We start from the raw sequence: 17,471 nt of genomic DNA, 5'->3' as shown, positions 1-17,471 counted from the left end.
ACCCTGCTCCCCCATTATGATCATGGCTGATCATCCAACTCAAGAGCCTGTTCACATCTTCCCCCAAAATCCTTAGATCCCTCTCGCCATAAGAGCTATATCTAACTGCTTCTTGAAAATAAACAATGGCTTTCACAATGTTCTGTGGTGGCAAATTCCACAAGCTCACCACTCTCAGGGTGAATACAATTCTCCTCATCTCAGTCCTCTTTGGTCTGCCTGTATCGTTAGAACGTAACCGCTAGTTCTGGACACCCCAACCATCAGGAACATCCTTCCTGCACTACCCTGTCCAGTCCTGTTAGAATTTTATAGGTTTCTATGTGATTCCTCCCCCCCAGCGCCGGCCCTAGGGTTGCTGGCGCCCCGGGCAAGCTGAACTTCGGCGCCCTTTGGGGGGGGGGGGGGGGCGAGCCGAGGTGGGGGGTGGGCCGAGCCAGGGGGGGGCCGAGGGGGGCGGACCCGAGGGCGGGGCGGGGGGGCGGACCCGAGGGCGGGGCGGGGGCGGCGGACCCGAGGGGGGTGGGCGGGGGGAGCAGACCGAGCGAGGGGGGGGGGGTGGGCCGAGCGGGGGGGGGGGGGCGGGCGAGGGCGGCCACCGCGCATGCGCTGGTTGGCACCGGCCCAACTGTGCATGCGCGGGACCCGAGTCTCTGGCGCCCCCTAGCACATGGCGCCCCGGGCGACTGCCCGTGTTGCCGGTGCCTTGAGCCGGCCCTGCTCCCCCCATTGTTCTAAACTCCAGCGAATATAATCCTAACTGACTCAATCTCTCCTCTTATGTCAATCCTGTCATCCCAGGAATCAATCTGGTAAACTTTCTCTCAAGCAGGAAAATGCTTCCTCAGAAAAGGAGACCAAAACTGTGTAGAATATTCCAGGTATGGTCTCACCAAGGCCCTGTATAACCGCAGCAAGACATTCATAAGACCATAAGACAGGGGCAGCACGGTAGCATTGTCGGCAGCACAATCGCTTCACAGCTCCAGGATCCCAGGTTCGATTCCGGCTTGGGTCACTGTCTGTGCGGAGTCTGCACATCCTCCCCGGGTGTGCGTGGGTTTCCTCTGGATGCTCCGGTTTCCTCCCACAGTCCAAAAATGTGCAGGTTAGGTGGATTGGCCATGATAAATTGCCCTTAGAGTCCAAAATTGCCCTTAGTGTTGGATGGGGTTACTGGGTTATGGGGATAGGGTGGAGTTGTTGACCTTGGGTAGGGTGCTCTTTCCAAGAGCCGGTGCAGACTCAATGGGTCGAATGGCCTCCTTCTGCACTGTAAATTCTATGATACATAGGAGCAGAAGTAGGCCACTTGGCTCATCGAGTCTGCTCCGCCATTCAATCATGGCTGATATTTTCTCATCCCCATTCTCCTGCCTTCTCCCCATAACCCCTGATTCCCTTATTAATCAAGATGCCTGCAGATCCCTGCTCATGTGCTTGAATCCTCTTGCAATGAAGGACAGCATACAATTTGCCTTTTTTACCACCAGCTGCACCTGCAATCTTACCTTCAGTGACTGGTGTACAAGGACACCCAGATCTCTTTGCGCATTCTCCTTTCTCAATTTATAGACGTTCAGATAAGATCTGCCTTCCTGTTTTTGTTACCAAAGTGGATAACGCCACACTTATCCACATTATACTGCATGTGCCATGCATTCACAAACTCGCCCAAATCACACATCTCCGCATCCTCCTCACAGTGGCATCCAGCTTTCTTCTAAGGCAGTCCCTTGGAAATGTGGATAATTTGCTTCCACTCTAGTTCAATGGATTCTGAGATGGCTGAAAGCCCAATGTGCAATCTGCCGTCTCTGCCACACATGGGACAAGTGGTGCTCAGAGAGTTGGGTAGATGAGTTGTTGGGAGGTTTGTGCGCTCCCTCTGATGCCTCAGCTTTTCCACTGCATGTTACCTAACTAAGTGTCTCAAGGGGCAGCACGGTAGCATGGTGGTTAGCATAAATGCTTCACAGCTCCAGGGTCCCAGGTACGATTCCCAGCTGGGTCACTGTCTGTGTGGAGTCTGCACGTCCTCCCCGTGTGTGCGTGGGTTTCCTCCGGGTGCTCCGGTTTCCTCCCACAGACCAAAGATGTGCGGGTTAGGTGGATTGGCCATGCTAAATTGCCCATAGTGTCCTAAAAAGTAAGGTTAAGTGGGGGGAGGTTGTTGGGTTACGGGTATAGGGTGGATACGTGGGTTTGAGTGGGGTGATCATTGCTCGGCACAACATCGAGGACCGAAGGGACTGTTCTGTGCTGTACTGTTCTATGTTCTATGTGATTGGTGCCATCCTGAATTAACCTTCTCCATTTTAGCCAGTCACAGGCCAACCTAATATAACAACAGAATATCCTCTCATCGTCACACTACTTCACCTGGGAGTTTGCGGGGAAAAATCGGCTGAGCGATTACGCTTAAAGAGTACATAATTGAAGTGCTTTGGAATGCCTCAACAATATGAAAGTTCTGATATGAATTTTAGTTTTATATGTTTTTCTAAACTAGTTAAGAGAGCTTGTTCTGAGTTTATTCTTCTGAACAGCAAGGAGAAAGTTTCACTCGTCAAAGATTATGAATAGCACAGCCAAAGTCCCCTGACCGAGCAGGTTAGACCAGTAACAAAGAGAATCAAAAACCCAGGAAGTCATTGTTGAAAAGGAATCAATATGAAGACAGCATATTGAGCAGACGCTTGGTTCAACAGTAGCGAGAAGTTTAAGAGAAGGACAAAATCAAAGAGCGAGGAGAGCTCAGATGGAGAAAGCAGGAATTAAAAGGAGATAGAAATAAGCTTTGCGAGAAAAATTGCTGAGACGACTGATTTTGTCGCTGGATGAAGCAATTAATCTGTGCAAAGCCATTGAACAAACATCCTCTGAATATGCAGAATTCAGGGTAAAAGAAAAAGGCGCGAAGTCGTGAAACGTGGCTGATGCTTACAAAAGCGGGTGGCCATTTTGAGAGTGATGTCGCAAGCATGATAACGTGCAGGCGCTGTGGCCATGCCCACAAAAAAAAATCCGGCAAAAGGCAAACAATGTTCCAATTATTGAAAATTCAATCACTTTGCAGCATGGTGCAGTTTTGCAACAGCTTTTCCAGCAAATAAATTTTAAAAGTCCTACACTGACTTAGGTCTAGGAAGATTCAGAGTAAACAGAGTGAAGGAAAAAGAAAAAAATTCTTAACTGATAACGATGATTGCTCCCTATTTACACTGAAGGATACTTTCATGGTCGATGCAATTACTAGGTTTAATGAACTGGACTGTGATAACAAACCAGTGCAATAACTTTCAAAAATTATTCGAGAATAATTGATAGAAATGGGTCTGAAATTCCATTTAAGATAGATACAGGAACACACACAAATTTGATACTGAGAGCTGTTATGGACTGAATAGCCTTCTTCTGTGCTGGAAAAGGGTTTTTCAAAGTGCGGGTTGCAACAGCAGGTGGGTTTCAGGTGGGTGTCATGAATGTTGCGGAGCAATCGGCCACACCATTCCTGTGGTGGTCCCAATCACGGAAGAAATGCCCAACGGCCGCTACTGGCCTTTAAATTGATATTGGCAGCTGCTGACACCTTTTAAATGAAAGGAAATAAGACTGAGTGAAGTCTTAAGGCCAGAATCAGCAGCAGAGAGCAGGCCATGTGCCCTGATGTCAAAGGCGAAATGGAGGCATAGACTATTTTATAAATGGGGAAATGCTTAGGAAATCAGAAGCACAAAGGGATGTTGGGTTTTCCAAATTGCAACAGCCATCAAGAAGTTTTTCGGTTAATGTAAAAACTCGCTCCTGGTCTTGTCCTGCATTATACCACTATAGTTTTCTGGTCATGTTTAATCACTTCAATATTCGTAAAATATTTCCTGTTTGTTTACTTCTTCCCTGCAGGACTGCTATACATTAATAACTTTCAGAAATTACTGCAATTTTTACACTTTCAAAAGCCCATTGCAGATGAATATTTTAATTTGCACTCTCAAAGTCAGCATAAGAAATCAACAATACTGGTGTTTAATCAAAATAATTGAAATCTGTTCTAAACTTGCAAGCCCACAATCAAGGTTGGTGCTGTGGCTTAGATGGTTAAAGTGCCTGTCTAGTAAACAGGAGATCCTGAGTTCAAATCTCAGCAGTGCCTTTGGGTCAAAGCTTGGAGCCTGTGAAGAAATGTTCCCAATTCAATGGTGAATGCAGAACATGTTGGCAAAATATCTGTGGCACCGAACATCTAGTTTGCTTTACCTTGATTTTTGTCAAACTTTATTCAACCTTCCATAGCTCCCATATTTCATGCAACTTCCATTTTCCTCACCTACTCCATTGCATGTACTCCTCGCTTCAGCTCTGAGTAAAGATCCCACGGATTTGAAACATTAACACTGTGTCTGGCTCCAAAGATATCCCCTCATTTTCTGACCCTCAATCCTATCATTTTTAGCTTCTCACGCAGAGTCGCAGCTTCCGCAGTATTTTCCTTTGAATGCATGACAGGATTTACCTGAGGAATTCCAGAAGGAACATTTTGACTGTTTCTCAGCGATATCTGTGAGCAACGTTTGAATGATTAAATGCTTTACTCTGATGAAGAGTGACCCAGCCTCGAAATATTAGCTCGGTTCTCTCTTCACAGATGCTGCCAGACCCACTGATATTTTCCATCATTTCCTGTTTTTTTTTCAGATTTCACATCCACAGTAATTTGCTTTTATATTGAACGATTTATGTTGCTGCATGTTAGCAAGAACGAATCGGGCGGGATAAATGATGGGGCGTTTTCCATGAAGATGTGGTGCAGACACACTTTTACACCCTGAAACTTTGCAATTTGCATAATTTGCTCCTTTACTAGATGGGTTTACATGCGTTCACGCTCTGCCACAACAAACATCAGATGACACCCTTTATTCTATCTCTAAAAAGAGAATCTGTGTCTCTGTAGCTTCCCACTCATCTCTCACCAAACTAAATGTAATCTTCAATGTCTCGAAGTACCAGTTCAGGTCCCTGGGTAACAACAGTTGTCACATCACAAGTCACTGGTAAAAAGCAAGTACAAGCTGAAGAATTTGAGAAAGGGAGCCAAAGGAAGGCTGCCGCTCTGCTTGTGAGGAAAATGAGCAGGAGAGGCTGAATTCCCAATGAAGAAAATTCAAAAGGTACAATATGAGAGTTTGAAGTGAGCAATGAGGAATTTTAAGAATGGGCCCTGGTAGCTCAGTCGGTAGAGCATCAGACTTTTAATCTGAGGGCCCAGGGTTCAAGTCCCTGTCAGGGCTTTCATTTTGTCTCAAGGCGCTTGCTCCCCAATGAACAGTAGGAAAAAAGAATAGAAAATGCAGGATGATTTATGAAAAGTGGAAGAATCGTGACAATGTTGGGTTTTCCAAATTGCAACAGCCATCAAGAAGTTTTGCTAGATTTTCGGTTAATGTAAAAACTCGCTCCTGGTCTTGTCCTGCATTATACCACTATAGTTTTCTGGTCATGTTTAATCACTTCAATATTCGTAAAATATTTCCTGTTTGTTTACTTCTTCCCTGCAGGACTGCTATACATTAATAACTTTCAGAAATTACTGCAATTTTTACACTTTCAAAAGCCCATTGCAGATGAATATTTTAATTTGCACTCTCAAAGTCAGCATAAGAAATCAACAATACTGGTGTTTAATCAAAATAATTGAAATCTGTTCTAAACTTGCAAGCCCACAATCAAGGTTGGTGCTGTGGCTTAGATGGTTAAAGCGCCTGTCTAGTAAACAGGAGATCCTGAGTTCAAATCTCAGCAGTGCCTTTGGGTCAAAGCTTGGAGCCTGTGAAGAAATGTTCCCAATTCAATGGTGAATGCAGAACACGTTGGCAAAATATCTGTGGCACCGAACATCTAGTTTGCTTTACCTTGATTTTTGTCAAACTTTATTCAACCTTCCATAGCTCCCATATTTCATGCAACTTCCATTTTCCTCACCTACTCCATTGCATGTACTCCTCGCTTCAGCTCTGAGTAAAGATCCCACGGATTTGAAACATTAACACTGTGTCTGGCTCCAAAGATATCCCCTCATTTTCTGACCCTCAATCCTATCATTTTTAGCTTCTCACGCAGAGTCGCAGCTTCCGCAGTATTTTCCTTTGAATGCATGACAGGATTTACCTGAGGAATTCCAGAAGGAACATTTTGACTGTTTCTCAGCGATATCTGTGAGCAACGTTTGAATGATTAAATGCTTTACTCTGATGAAGAGTGACCCAGCCTCGAAATATTAGCTCGGTTCTCTCTTCACAGATGCTGCCAGACCCACTGATATTTTCCATCATTTCCTGTTTTTTTTTCAGATTTCACATCCACAGTAATTTGCTTTTATATTGAACGATTTATGTTGCTGCATGTTAGCAAGAACGAATCGGGCGGGATAAATGATGGGGCGTTTTCCATGAAGATGTGGTGCAGACACACTTTTACACCCTGAAACTTTGCAATTTGCATAATTTGCTCCTTTACTAGATGGGTTTACATGCGTTCACGCTCTGCCACAACAAACATCAGATGACACCCTTTATTCTATCTCTAAAAAGAGAATCTGTGTCTCTGTAGCTTCCCACTCATCTCTCACCAAACTAAATGTAATCTTCAATTTCTCGAAGTACCAGTGCAGGTCCCTGGGTAACAACAGTTGTCACATCACAAGTCACTGGTAAAAAGCAAGTACAAGCTGAAGAATTTGAGAAAGGGAGCCAAAGGAAGGCTGCCGCTCTGCTTGTGAGGAAAATGAGCAGGAGAGGCTGAATTACCAATGAAGAAAATTCAAAAGGTACAATATGAGAGTTTGAAGTGAGCAATGAGGAATTTTTCTGAATGGGCCCTGGTAGCTCAGTCGGTAGAGCATCAGACTTTTAATCTGAGGGCCCAGGGTTCAAGTCCCTGTCAGGGCTTTCATTTTGTCTCAAGGCGCTTGCTCCCCAATGAACAGTAGGAAAAAAGAATAGAAAATGCAGGATGATTTATGAAAAGTGGAAGAATCGTGACAATGTTGGGTTTTCCAAATTGCAACAGCCATCAAGAAGTTTTGCTAGATTTTCGGTTAATGTAAAAACTCGCTCCTGGTCTTGTCCTGCATTATACCACTATAGTTTTCTGGTCATGTTTAATCACTTCAATATTCGTAAAATATTTCCTGTTTGTTTACTTCTTCCCTGCAGGACTGCTATACATTAATAACTTTCAGAAATTACTGCAATTTTTACACTTTCAAAAGCCCATTGCAGATGAATATTTTAATTTGCACTCTCAAAGTCAGCATAAGAAATCAACAATACTGGTGTTTAATCAAAATAATTGAAATCTGTTCTAAACTTGCAAGCCCACAATCAAGGTTGGTGCTGTGGCTTAGATGGTTAAAGTGCCTGTCTAGTAAACAGGAGATCCTGAGTTCAAATCTCAGCAGTGCCTTTGGGTCAAAGCTTGGAGCCTGTCAAGAAATGATCCCAATTCAATGGTGAATGCAGAACACGTTGGCAAAATATCTGTGGCACCGAACATCTAGTTTGCTTTACCTTGATTTTTGTCAAACTTTATTCAACCTTCCATAGCTCCCATATTTCATGCAACTTCCATTTTCCTCACCTACTCCATTGCATGTACTCCTCGCTTCAGCTCTGAGTAAAGATCCCACGGATTTGAAACATTAACACTGTGTCTGGCTCCAAAGATATCCCCTCATTTTCTGACCCTCAATCCTATCATTTTTAGCTTCTCACGCAGAGTCGCAGCTTCCGCAGTATTTTCCTTTGAATGCATGACAGGATTTACCTGAGGAATTCCAGAAGGAACATTTTGACTGTTTCTCAGCGATATCTGTGAGCAACGTTTGAATGATTAAATGCTTTACTCTGATGAAGAGTGACCCAGCCTCGAAATATTAGCTCGGTTCTCTCTTCACAGATGCTGCCAGACCCACTGATATTTTCCATCATTTCCTGTTTTTTTTTCAGATTTCACATCCACAGTAATTTGCTTTTATATTGAACGATTTATGTTGCTGCATGTTAGCAAGAACGAATCGGGCGGGATAAATGATGGGGCGTTTTCCATGAAGATGTGGTGCAGACACACTTTTACACCCTGAAACTTTGCAATTTGCATAATTTGCTCCTTTACTAGATGGGTTTACATGCGTTCACGCTCTGCCACAACAAACATCAGATGACACCCTTTATTCTATCTCTAAAAAGAGAATCTGTGTCTCTGTAGCTTCCCACTCATCTCTCACCAAACTAAATGTAATCTTCAATTTCTCGAAGTACCAGTGCAGGTCCCTGGGTAACAACAGTTGTCACATCACAAGTCACTGGTAAAAAGCAAGTACAAGCTGAAGAATTTGAGAAAGGAAGCCAAAGGAAGGCTGCCGCTCTGCTTGTTAGGAAAATGAGCAGGAGAGGCTGAATTTCCAATGAAGAAAATTCAAAAGGTACAATATGAGAGTTTGAAGTGAGCAATGAGGAATTTTTCTGAATGGGCCCTGGTAGCTCAGTCGGTAGAGCATCAGACTTTTAATCTGAGGGCCCAGGGTTCAAGTCCCTGTCAGGGCTTTCATTTTGTCTCAAGGCGCTTGCTCCCCAATGAACAGTAGGAAAAAAGAATAGAAAATGCAGGATGATTTATGAAAAGTGGAAGAATCGTGACAATGTTGGGTTTTCCAAATTGCAACAGCCATCAAGAAGTTTTGCTAGATTTTCGGTTAATGTAAAAACTCGCTCCTGGTCTTGTCCTGCATTATACCACTATAGTTTTCTGGTCATGTTTAATCACTTCAATATTCGTAAAATATTTCCTGTTTGTTTACTTCTTCCCTGCAGGACTGCTATACATTAATAACTTTCAGAAATTACTGCAATTTTTACACTTTCAAAAGCCCATTGCAGATGAATATTTTAATTTGCACTCTCAAAGTCAGCATAAGAAATCAACAATACTGGTGTTTAATCAAAATAATTGAAATCTGTTCTAAACTTGCAAGCCCACAATCAAGGTTGGTGCTGTGGCTTAGATGGTTAAAGCGCCTGTCTAGTAAACAGGAGATCCTGAGTTCAAATCTCAGCAGTGCCTTTGGGTCAAAGCTTGGAGCCTGTGAAGAAATGTTCCCAATTCAATGGTGAATGCAGAACACGTTGGCAAAATATCTGTGGCACCGAACTTCTAGTTTGCTTTACCTTGATTTTTGTCAAACTTTATTCAACCTTCCATAGCTCCCATATTTCATGCAACTTCCATTTTCCTCACCTACTCCATTGCATGTACTCCTCGCTTCAGCTCTGAGTAAAGATCCCACGGATTTGAAACATTAACACTGTGTCTGGCTCCAAAGATATCCCCTCATTTTCTGACCCTCAATCCTATCATTTTTAGCTTCTCACGCAGAGTCGCAGCTTCCGCAGTATTTTCCTTTGAATGCATGACAGGATTTACCTGAGGAATTCCAGAAGGAACATTTTGACTGTTTCTCAGCGATATCTGTGAGCAACGTTTGAATGATTAAATGCTTTACTCTGATGAAGAGTGTCCCAGCCTCGAAATATTAGCTCGGTTCTCTCTTCACAGATGCTGCCAGACCCACTGATATTTTCCATCATTTCCTGTTTTTTTTTCAGATTTCACATCCACAGTAATTTGCTTTTATATTGAACGATTTATGTTGCTGCATGTTAGCAAGAACGAATCGGGCGGGATAAATGATGGGGCGTTTTCCATGAAGATGTGGTGCAGACACACTTTTACACCCTGAAACTTTGCAATTTGCATAATTTGCTCCTTTACTAGATGGGTTTACATGCGTTCACGCTCTGCCACAACAAACATCAGATGACACCCTTTATTCTATCTCTAAAAAGAGAATCTGTGTCTCTGTAGCTTCCCACTCATCTCTCACCAAACTAAATGTAATCTTCAATTTCTCGAAGTACCAGTGCAGGTCCCTGGGTAACAACAGTTGTCACATCACAAGTCACTGGTAAAAAGCAAGTACAAGCTGAAGAATTTGAGAAAGGGAGCCAAAGGAAGGCTGCCGCTCTGCTTGTGAGGAAAATGAGCAGGAGAGGCTGAATTTCCAATGAAGAAAATTCAAAAGGTACAATATGAGAGTTTGAAGTGAGCAATGAGGAATTTTTCAGAATGGGCCCTGGTAGCTCAGTCGGTAGAGCATCAGACTTTTAATCTGAGGGCCCAGGGTTCAAGTCCCTGTCAGGGCTTTCATTTTGTCTCAAGACGCTTGCTCCCCAATGAACAGTAGGAAAAAAGAATAGAAAATGCAGGATGATTTATGAAAAGTGGAAGAATCGTGACAATGTTGGGTTTTCCAAATTGCAACAGCCATCAAGAAGTTTTGCTAGATTTTCGGTTAATGTAAAAACTCGCTCCTGGTCTTGTCCTGCATTATACCACTATAGTTTTCTGGTCATGTTTAATCACTTCAATATTCGTAAAATATTTCCTGTTTGTTTACTTCTTCCCTGCAGGACTGCTATACATTAATAACTTTCAGAAATTACTGCAATTTTTACACTTTCAAAAGCCCATTGCAGATGAATATTTTAATTTGCACTCTCAAAGTCAGCATAAGAAATCAACAATACTGGTGTTTAATCAAAATAATTGAAATCTGTTCTAAACTTGCAAGCCCACAATCAAGGTTGGTGCTGTGGCTTAGATGGTTAAAGCGCCTGTCTAGTAAACAGGAGATCCTGAGTTCAAATCTCAGCAGTGCCTTTGGGTCAAAGCTTGGAGCCTGTGAAGAAATGTTCCCAATTCAATGGTGAATGCAGAACACGTTGGCAAAATATCTGTGGCACCGAACATCTAGTTTGCTTTACCTTGATTTTTGTCAAACTTTATTCAACCTTCCATAGCTCCCATATTTCATGCAACTTCCATTTTCCTCACCTACTCCATTGCATGTACTCCTCGCTTCAGCTCTGAGTAAAGATCCCACGGATTTGAAACATTAACACTGTGTCTGGCTCCAAAGATATCCCCTCATTTTCTGACCCTCAATCCTATCATTTTTAGCTTCTCACGCAGAGTCGCAGCTTCCGCAGTATTTTCCTTTGAATGCATGACAGGATTTACCTGAGGAATTCCAGAAGGAACATTTTGACTGTTTCTCAGCGATATCTGTGAGCAACGTTTGAATGATTAAATGCTTTACTCTGATGAAGAGTGACCCAGCCTCGAAATATTAGCTCGGTTCTCTCTTCACAGATGCTGCCAGACCCACTGATATTTTCCATCATTTCCTGTTTTTTTTTCAGATTTCACATCCACAGTAATTTGCTTTTATATTGAACGATTTATGTTGCTGCATGTTAGCAAGAACGAATCGGGCGGGATAAATGATGGGGCGTTTTCCATGAAGATGTGGTGCAGACACACTTTTACACCCTGAAACTTTGCAATTTGCATAATTTGCTCCTTTACTAGATGGGTTTACATGCGTTCACGCTCTGCCACAACAAACATCAGATGACACCCTTTATTCTATCTCTAAAAAGAGAATCTGTGTCTCTGTAGCTTCCCACTCATCTCTCACCAAACTAAATGTAATCTTCAATTTTTCGAAGTACCAGTTCAGGTCCCTGGGTAACAACAGTTGTCACATCACAAGTCACTGGTAAAAAGCAAGTACAAGCTGAAGAATTTGAGAAAGGGAGCCAAAGGAAGGCTGCCGCTCTGCTTGTGAGGAAAATGAGCAGGAGAGGCTGAATTTCCAATGAAGAAAATTCAAAAGGTACAATATGAGAGTTTGAAGTGAGCAATGAGGAATTTTTCCGAATGGGCCCTGGTAGCTCAGTCGGTAGAGCATCAGACTTTTAATCTGAGGGCCCAGGGTTCAAGTCCCTGTCAGGGCTTTCATTTTGTCTCAAGGCGCTTGCTCCCCAATGAACAGTAGGAAAAAAGAATAGAAAATGCAGGATGATTTATGAAAAGTGGAAGAATCGTGACAATGTTGGGTTTTCCAAATTGCAACAGCCATCAAGAAGTTTTGCTAGATTTTCGGTTAATGTAAAAACTCGCTCCTGGTCTTGTCCTCCATTATACCACTATAGTTTTCTGGTCATGTTTAATCACTTCAATATTCGTAAAATATTTCCTGTTTGTTTACTTCTTCCCTGCAGGACTGCTATACATTAATAACTTTCAGAAATTACTGCAATTTTTACACTTTCAAAAGCCCATTGCAGATGAATATTTTAATTTGCACTCTCAAAGTCAGCATAAGAAATCAACAATACTGGTGTTTAATCAAAATAATTGAAATCTGTTCTAAACTTGCAAGCCCACAATTAAGGTTGGTGCTGTGGCTTAGATGGTTAAAGCGCCTGTCTAGTAAACAGGAGATCCTGAGTTCAAATCTCAGCAGTGCCTTTGGGTCAAAGCTTGGAGCCTGTGAAGAAATGTTCCCAATTCAATGGTGAATGCAGAACATGTTGGCAAAATATCTGTGGCACCGAACATCTAGTTTGCTTTACCTTGATTTTTGTCAAACTTTATTCAACCTTCCATAGCTCCCATATTTCATGCAACTTCCATTTTCCTCACCTACTCCATTGCATGTACTCCTCGCTTCAGCTCTGAGTAAAGATCCCACGGATTTGAAACATTAACACTGTGTCTGGCTCCAAAGATATCCCCTCATTTTCTGAGCCTCAATCCTATCATTTTTAGCTTCTCACGCAGAGTCGCAGCTTCCGCAGTATTTTCCTTTGAATGCATGACAGGATTTACCTGAGGAATTCCAGAAGGAACATTTTGACTGTTTCTCAGCGATATCTGTGAGCAACGTTTGAATGATTAAATGCTTTACTCTGATGAAGAGTGACCCAGCCTCGAAATATTAGCTCGGTTCTCTCTTCACAGATGCTGCCAGACCCACTGATATTTTCCATCATTTCCTGTTTTTTTTTCAGATTTCACATCCACAGTAATTTGCTTTTATATTGAACGATTTATGTTGCTGCATGTTAGCAAGAACGAATCGGGCGGGATAAATGATGGGGCGTTTTCCATGAAGATGTGGTGCAGACACACTTTTACACCCTGAAACTTTGCAATTTGCATAATTTGCTCCTTTACTAGATGGGTTTACATGCGTTCACGCTCTGCCACAACAAACATCAGATGACACCCTTTATTCTATCTCTAAAAAGAGAATCTGTGTCTCTGTAGCTTCCCACTCATCTCTCACCAAACTAAATGTAATCTTCAATTTCTCGAAGTACCAGTGCAGGTCCCTGGGTAACAACAGTTGTCACATCACAAGTCACTGGTAAAAAGCAAGTACAAGCTGAAGAATTTGAGAAAGGGAGCCAAAGGAAGGCTGCCGCTCTGCTTGTGAGGAAAATGAGCAGGAGAGGCTGAATTTCCAATGAAGAAAATTCAAAAGGTACAATATGAGAGTTTGAAGTGAGCAATGAGGAATTTTTCCGAATGGGCCCTGGTAGCTCAGTCGGTAGAGCATCAGACTTTTAATCTGAGGGCCCAGGGTTCAAGTCCCTGTCAGGGCTTTCATTTTGTCTCAAGGCGCTTGCTCCCCAATGAACAGTAGGAAAAAAGAATAGAAAATGCAGGATGATTTATGAAAAGTGGAAGAATCGTGACAATGTTGGGTTTTCCAAATTGCAACAGCCATCAAGAAGTTTTGCTAGATTTTCGGTTAATGTAAAAACTCGCTCCTGGTCTTGTCCTGCATTATACCACTATAGTTTTCTGGTCATGTTTAATCACTTCAATATTCGTAAAATATTTCCTGTTTGTTTACTTCTTCCCTGCAGGACTGCTATACATTAATAACTTTCAGAAATTACTGCAATTTTTACACTTTCAAAAGCCCATTGCAGATGAATCTTTTAATTTGCACTCTCAAAGTCAGCATAAGAAATCAACAATACTGGTGTTTAATCAAAATAATTGAAATCTGTTCTAAACTTGCAAGCCCACAATCAAGGTTGGTGCTGTGGCTTAGATGGTTAAAGCGCCTGTCTAGTAAACAGGAGATCCTGAGTTCAAATCTCAGCAGTGCCTTTGGGTCAAAGCTTGGAGCCTGTGAAGAAATGTTCCCAATTCAATGGTGAATGCAGAACACGTTGGCAAAATATCTGTGGCACCGAACATCTAGTTTGCTTTACCTTGATTTTTGTCAAACTTTATTCAACCTTCCATAGCTCCCATATTTCATGCAACTTCCATTTTCCTCACCTACTCCATTGCATGTACTCCTCGCTTCAGCTCTGAGTAAAGATCCCACGGATTTGAAACATTAACACTGTGTCTGGCTCCAAAGATATCCCCTCATTTTCTGACCCTCAATCCTATCATTTTTAGCTTCTCACGCAGAGTCGCAGCTTCCGCAGTATTTTCCTTTGAATGCATGACAGGATTTACCTGAGGAATTCCAGAAGGAACATTTTGACTGTTTCTCAGCGATATCTGTGAGCAACGTTTGAATGATTAAATGCTTTACTCTGATGAAGAGTGTCCCAGCCTCGAAATATTAGCTCGGTTCTCTCTTCACAGATGCTGCCAGACCCACTGATATTTTCCATCATTTCCTGTTTTTTTTTCAGATTTCACATCCACAGTAATTTGCTTTTATATTGAACGATTTATGTTGCTGCATGTTAGCAAGAACGAATCCGGCGGGATAAATGATGGGGCGTTTTCCATGAAGATGTGGTGCAGACACACTTTTACACCCTGAAACTTTGCAATTTGCATAATTTGCTCCTTTACTAGATGGGTTTACTTGCGTTCACGCTCTGCCACAACAAACATCAGATGACACCCTTTATTCTATCTCTAAAAAGAGAATCTGTGTCTCTGTAGCTTCCCACTCATCTCTCACCAAACTAAATGTAATCTTCAATTTCTCGAAGTACCAGTGCAGGTCCCTGGGTAACAACAGTTGTCACATCACAAGTCACTGGTAAAAAGCAAGTACAAGCTGAAGAATTTGAGAAAGGGAGCCAAAGGAAGGCTGCCGCTCTGCTTGTGAGGAAAATGAGCAGGAGAGGCTGAATTACCAATGAAGAAAATTCAAAAGGTACAATATGAGAGTTTGAAGTGAGCAATGAGGAATTTTCAAGAATGGGCCCTGGTAGCTCAGTCGGTAGAGCATCAGACTTTTAATCTGAGGGCCCAGGGTTCAAGTCCCTGTCAGGGCTTTCATTTTGTCTCAAGGCGCTTGCTCCCCAATGAACAGTAGGAAAAAAGAATAGAAAATGCAGGATGATTTATGAAAAGTGGAAGAATCGTGACAATGTTGGGTTTTCCAAATTGCAACAGCCATCAAGAAGTTTTGCTAGATTTTCGGTTAATGTAAAAACTCGCTCCTGGTCTTGTCCTGCATTATACCACTATAGTTTTCTGGTCATGTTTAATCACTTCAATATTCGTAAAATATTTCCTGTTTGTTTACTTCTTCCCTGCAGGACTGCTATACATTAATAACTTTCAGAAATTACTGCAATTTTTACACTTTCAAAAGCCCATTGCAGATGAATATTTTAATTTGCACTCTCAAAGTCAGCATAAGAAATCAACAATACTGGTGTTTAATCAAAATAATTGAAATCTGTTCTAAACTTGCAAGCCCACAATCAAGGTTGGTGCTGTGGCTTAGATGGTTAAAGCGCCTGTCTAGTAAACAGGAGATCCTGAGTTCAAATCTCAGCAGTGCCTTTGGGTCAAAGCTTGGAGCCTGTGAAGAAATGTTCCCAATTCAATGGTGAATGCAGAACACGTTGGCAAAATATCTGTGGCACCGAACATCTAGTTTGCTTTACCTTGATTTTTGTCAAACTTTATTCAACCTTCCATAGCTCCCATATTTCATGCAACTTCCATTTTCCTCACCTACTCCATTGCATGTACTCCTCGCTTCAGCTCTGAGTAAAGATCCCACGGATTTGAAACATTAACACTGTGTCTGGCTCCAAAGATATCCCCTCATTTTCTGACCCTCAATCCTATCATTTTTAGCTTCTCACGCAGAGTCGCAGCTTCCGCAGTATTTTCCTTTGAATGCATGACAGGATTTACCTGAGGAATTCCAGAAGGAACATTTTGACTGTTTCTCAGCGATATCTGTGAGCAACGTTTGAATGATTAAATGCTTTACTCTGATGAAGAGTGACCCAGCCTCGAAATATTAGCTCGGTTCTCTCTTCACAGATGCTGCCAGACCCACTGATATTTTCCATCATTTCCTGTTTTTTTTTCAGATTTCACATCCACAGTAATTTGCTTTTATATTGAACGATTTATGTTGCTGCATGTTAGCAAGAACGAATCGGGCGGGATAAATGATGGGGCGTTTTCCATGAAGATGTGGTGCAGACACACTTTTACACCCTGAAACTTTGCAATTTGCATAATTTGCTCCTTTACTAGATGGGTTTACTTGCGTTCACGCTCTGCCACAACAAACATCAGATGACACCCTTTATTCTATCTCTAAAAAGAGAATCTGTGTCTCTGTAGCTTCCCACTCATCTCTCACCAAACTAAATGTAATCTTCAATTTCTCGAAGTACCAGTTCAGGTCCCTGGGTAACAACAGTTGTCACATCACAAGTCACTGGTAAAAAGCAAGTACAAGCTGAAGAATTTGAGAAAGGAAGCCAAAGGAAGGCTGCCGCTCTGCTTGTGAGGAAAATGAGCAGGAGAGGCTGAATTACCAATGAAGAAAATTCAAAAGGTACAATATGAGAGTTTGAAGTGAGCAATGAGGAATTTTTCCGAATGGGCCCTGGTAGCTCAGTCGGTAGAGCATCAGACTTTTAATCTGAGGGCCCAGGGTTCAAGTCCCTGTCAGGGCTTTCATTTTGTCTCAAGGCGCTTGCTCCCCAATGAACAGTAGGAAAAAAGAATAGAAAATGCAGGATGATTTATGAAAAGTGGAAGAATCGTGACAATGTTGGGTTTTCCAAATTGCAACAGCCATCAAGAAGTTTTGCTAGATTTTCGGTTAATGTAAAAACTCGCTCCTGGTCTTGTCCTGCATTATACCACTATAGTTTTCTGGTCATGTTTAATCACTTCAATATTCGTAAAATATTTCCTGTTTGTTTACTTCTTCCCTGCAGGACTGCTATACATTAATAACTTTCAGAAATTACTGCAATTTTTACACTTTCAAAAGCCCATTGCAGATGAATATTTTAATTTGCACTCTCAAAGTCAGCATAAGAAATCAACAATACTGGTGTTTAATCAAAATAATTGAAATCTGTTCTAAACTTGCAAGCCCACAATCAAGGTTGGTGCTGTGGCTTAGATGGTTAAAGCGCCTGTCTAGTAAACAGGAGATCCTGAGTTCAAATCTCAGCAGTGCCTTTGGGTCAAAGCTTGGAGCCTGTGAAGAAATGTTCCCAATTCAATGGTGAATGCAGAACATGTTGGCA

General features: G+C 42.1%; 1 protein-coding gene and 17 non-coding genes across 35 annotated transcripts in view; 17 read left to right on the top strand and 1 right to left on the bottom strand.

The window, feature by feature from the left end:
* The window catches only part of eys (eyes shut homolog), a 3,376,609-nt gene that overhangs the window by 285,962 nt on the left and 3,073,176 nt on the right, over positions 1-17,471 (bottom strand). The gene's annotated exons all lie outside the window — the stretch shown is intronic.
* On the top strand, positions 4,083-4,156 carry trnat-agu. Its single transcript has one exon. It is a non-coding gene; the product is annotated as a tRNA-Thr (tRNA).
* trnak-uuu lies at positions 5,222-5,294 on the top strand. Its single transcript has one exon. It is a non-coding gene; the product is annotated as a tRNA-Lys (tRNA).
* Positions 5,738-5,811, top strand: trnat-agu. Its single transcript has one exon. It is a non-coding gene; the product is annotated as a tRNA-Thr (tRNA).
* trnak-uuu lies at positions 6,878-6,950 on the top strand. The gene has a single exon. It is a non-coding gene; the product is annotated as a tRNA-Lys (tRNA).
* trnat-agu lies at positions 7,394-7,467 on the top strand. Its single transcript has one exon. It is a non-coding gene; the product is annotated as a tRNA-Thr (tRNA).
* On the top strand, positions 8,534-8,606 carry trnak-uuu. The gene has a single exon. It is a non-coding gene; the product is annotated as a tRNA-Lys (tRNA).
* On the top strand, positions 9,050-9,123 carry trnat-agu. The gene has a single exon. It is a non-coding gene; the product is annotated as a tRNA-Thr (tRNA).
* On the top strand, positions 10,190-10,262 carry trnak-uuu. The gene has a single exon. It is a non-coding gene; the product is annotated as a tRNA-Lys (tRNA).
* On the top strand, positions 10,706-10,779 carry trnat-agu. Its single transcript has one exon. It is a non-coding gene; the product is annotated as a tRNA-Thr (tRNA).
* On the top strand, positions 11,846-11,918 carry trnak-uuu. Its single transcript has one exon. It is a non-coding gene; the product is annotated as a tRNA-Lys (tRNA).
* trnat-agu lies at positions 12,362-12,435 on the top strand. The gene has a single exon. It is a non-coding gene; the product is annotated as a tRNA-Thr (tRNA).
* On the top strand, positions 13,502-13,574 carry trnak-uuu. The gene has a single exon. It is a non-coding gene; the product is annotated as a tRNA-Lys (tRNA).
* On the top strand, positions 14,018-14,091 carry trnat-agu. Its single transcript has one exon. It is a non-coding gene; the product is annotated as a tRNA-Thr (tRNA).
* trnak-uuu lies at positions 15,158-15,230 on the top strand. Its single transcript has one exon. It is a non-coding gene; the product is annotated as a tRNA-Lys (tRNA).
* On the top strand, positions 15,674-15,747 carry trnat-agu. The gene has a single exon. It is a non-coding gene; the product is annotated as a tRNA-Thr (tRNA).
* trnak-uuu lies at positions 16,814-16,886 on the top strand. The gene has a single exon. It is a non-coding gene; the product is annotated as a tRNA-Lys (tRNA).
* On the top strand, positions 17,330-17,403 carry trnat-agu. The gene has a single exon. It is a non-coding gene; the product is annotated as a tRNA-Thr (tRNA).

The sequence above is a fragment of the Scyliorhinus canicula genome, chromosome 6, assembly GCF_902713615.1.
Source record: "Scyliorhinus canicula chromosome 6, sScyCan1.1, whole genome shotgun sequence".
Classification (NCBI taxonomy): Eukaryota; Metazoa; Chordata; class Chondrichthyes; order Carcharhiniformes; family Scyliorhinidae; genus Scyliorhinus; species Scyliorhinus canicula.
This window is presented reverse-complemented; position numbering and strand designations above follow the sequence as displayed.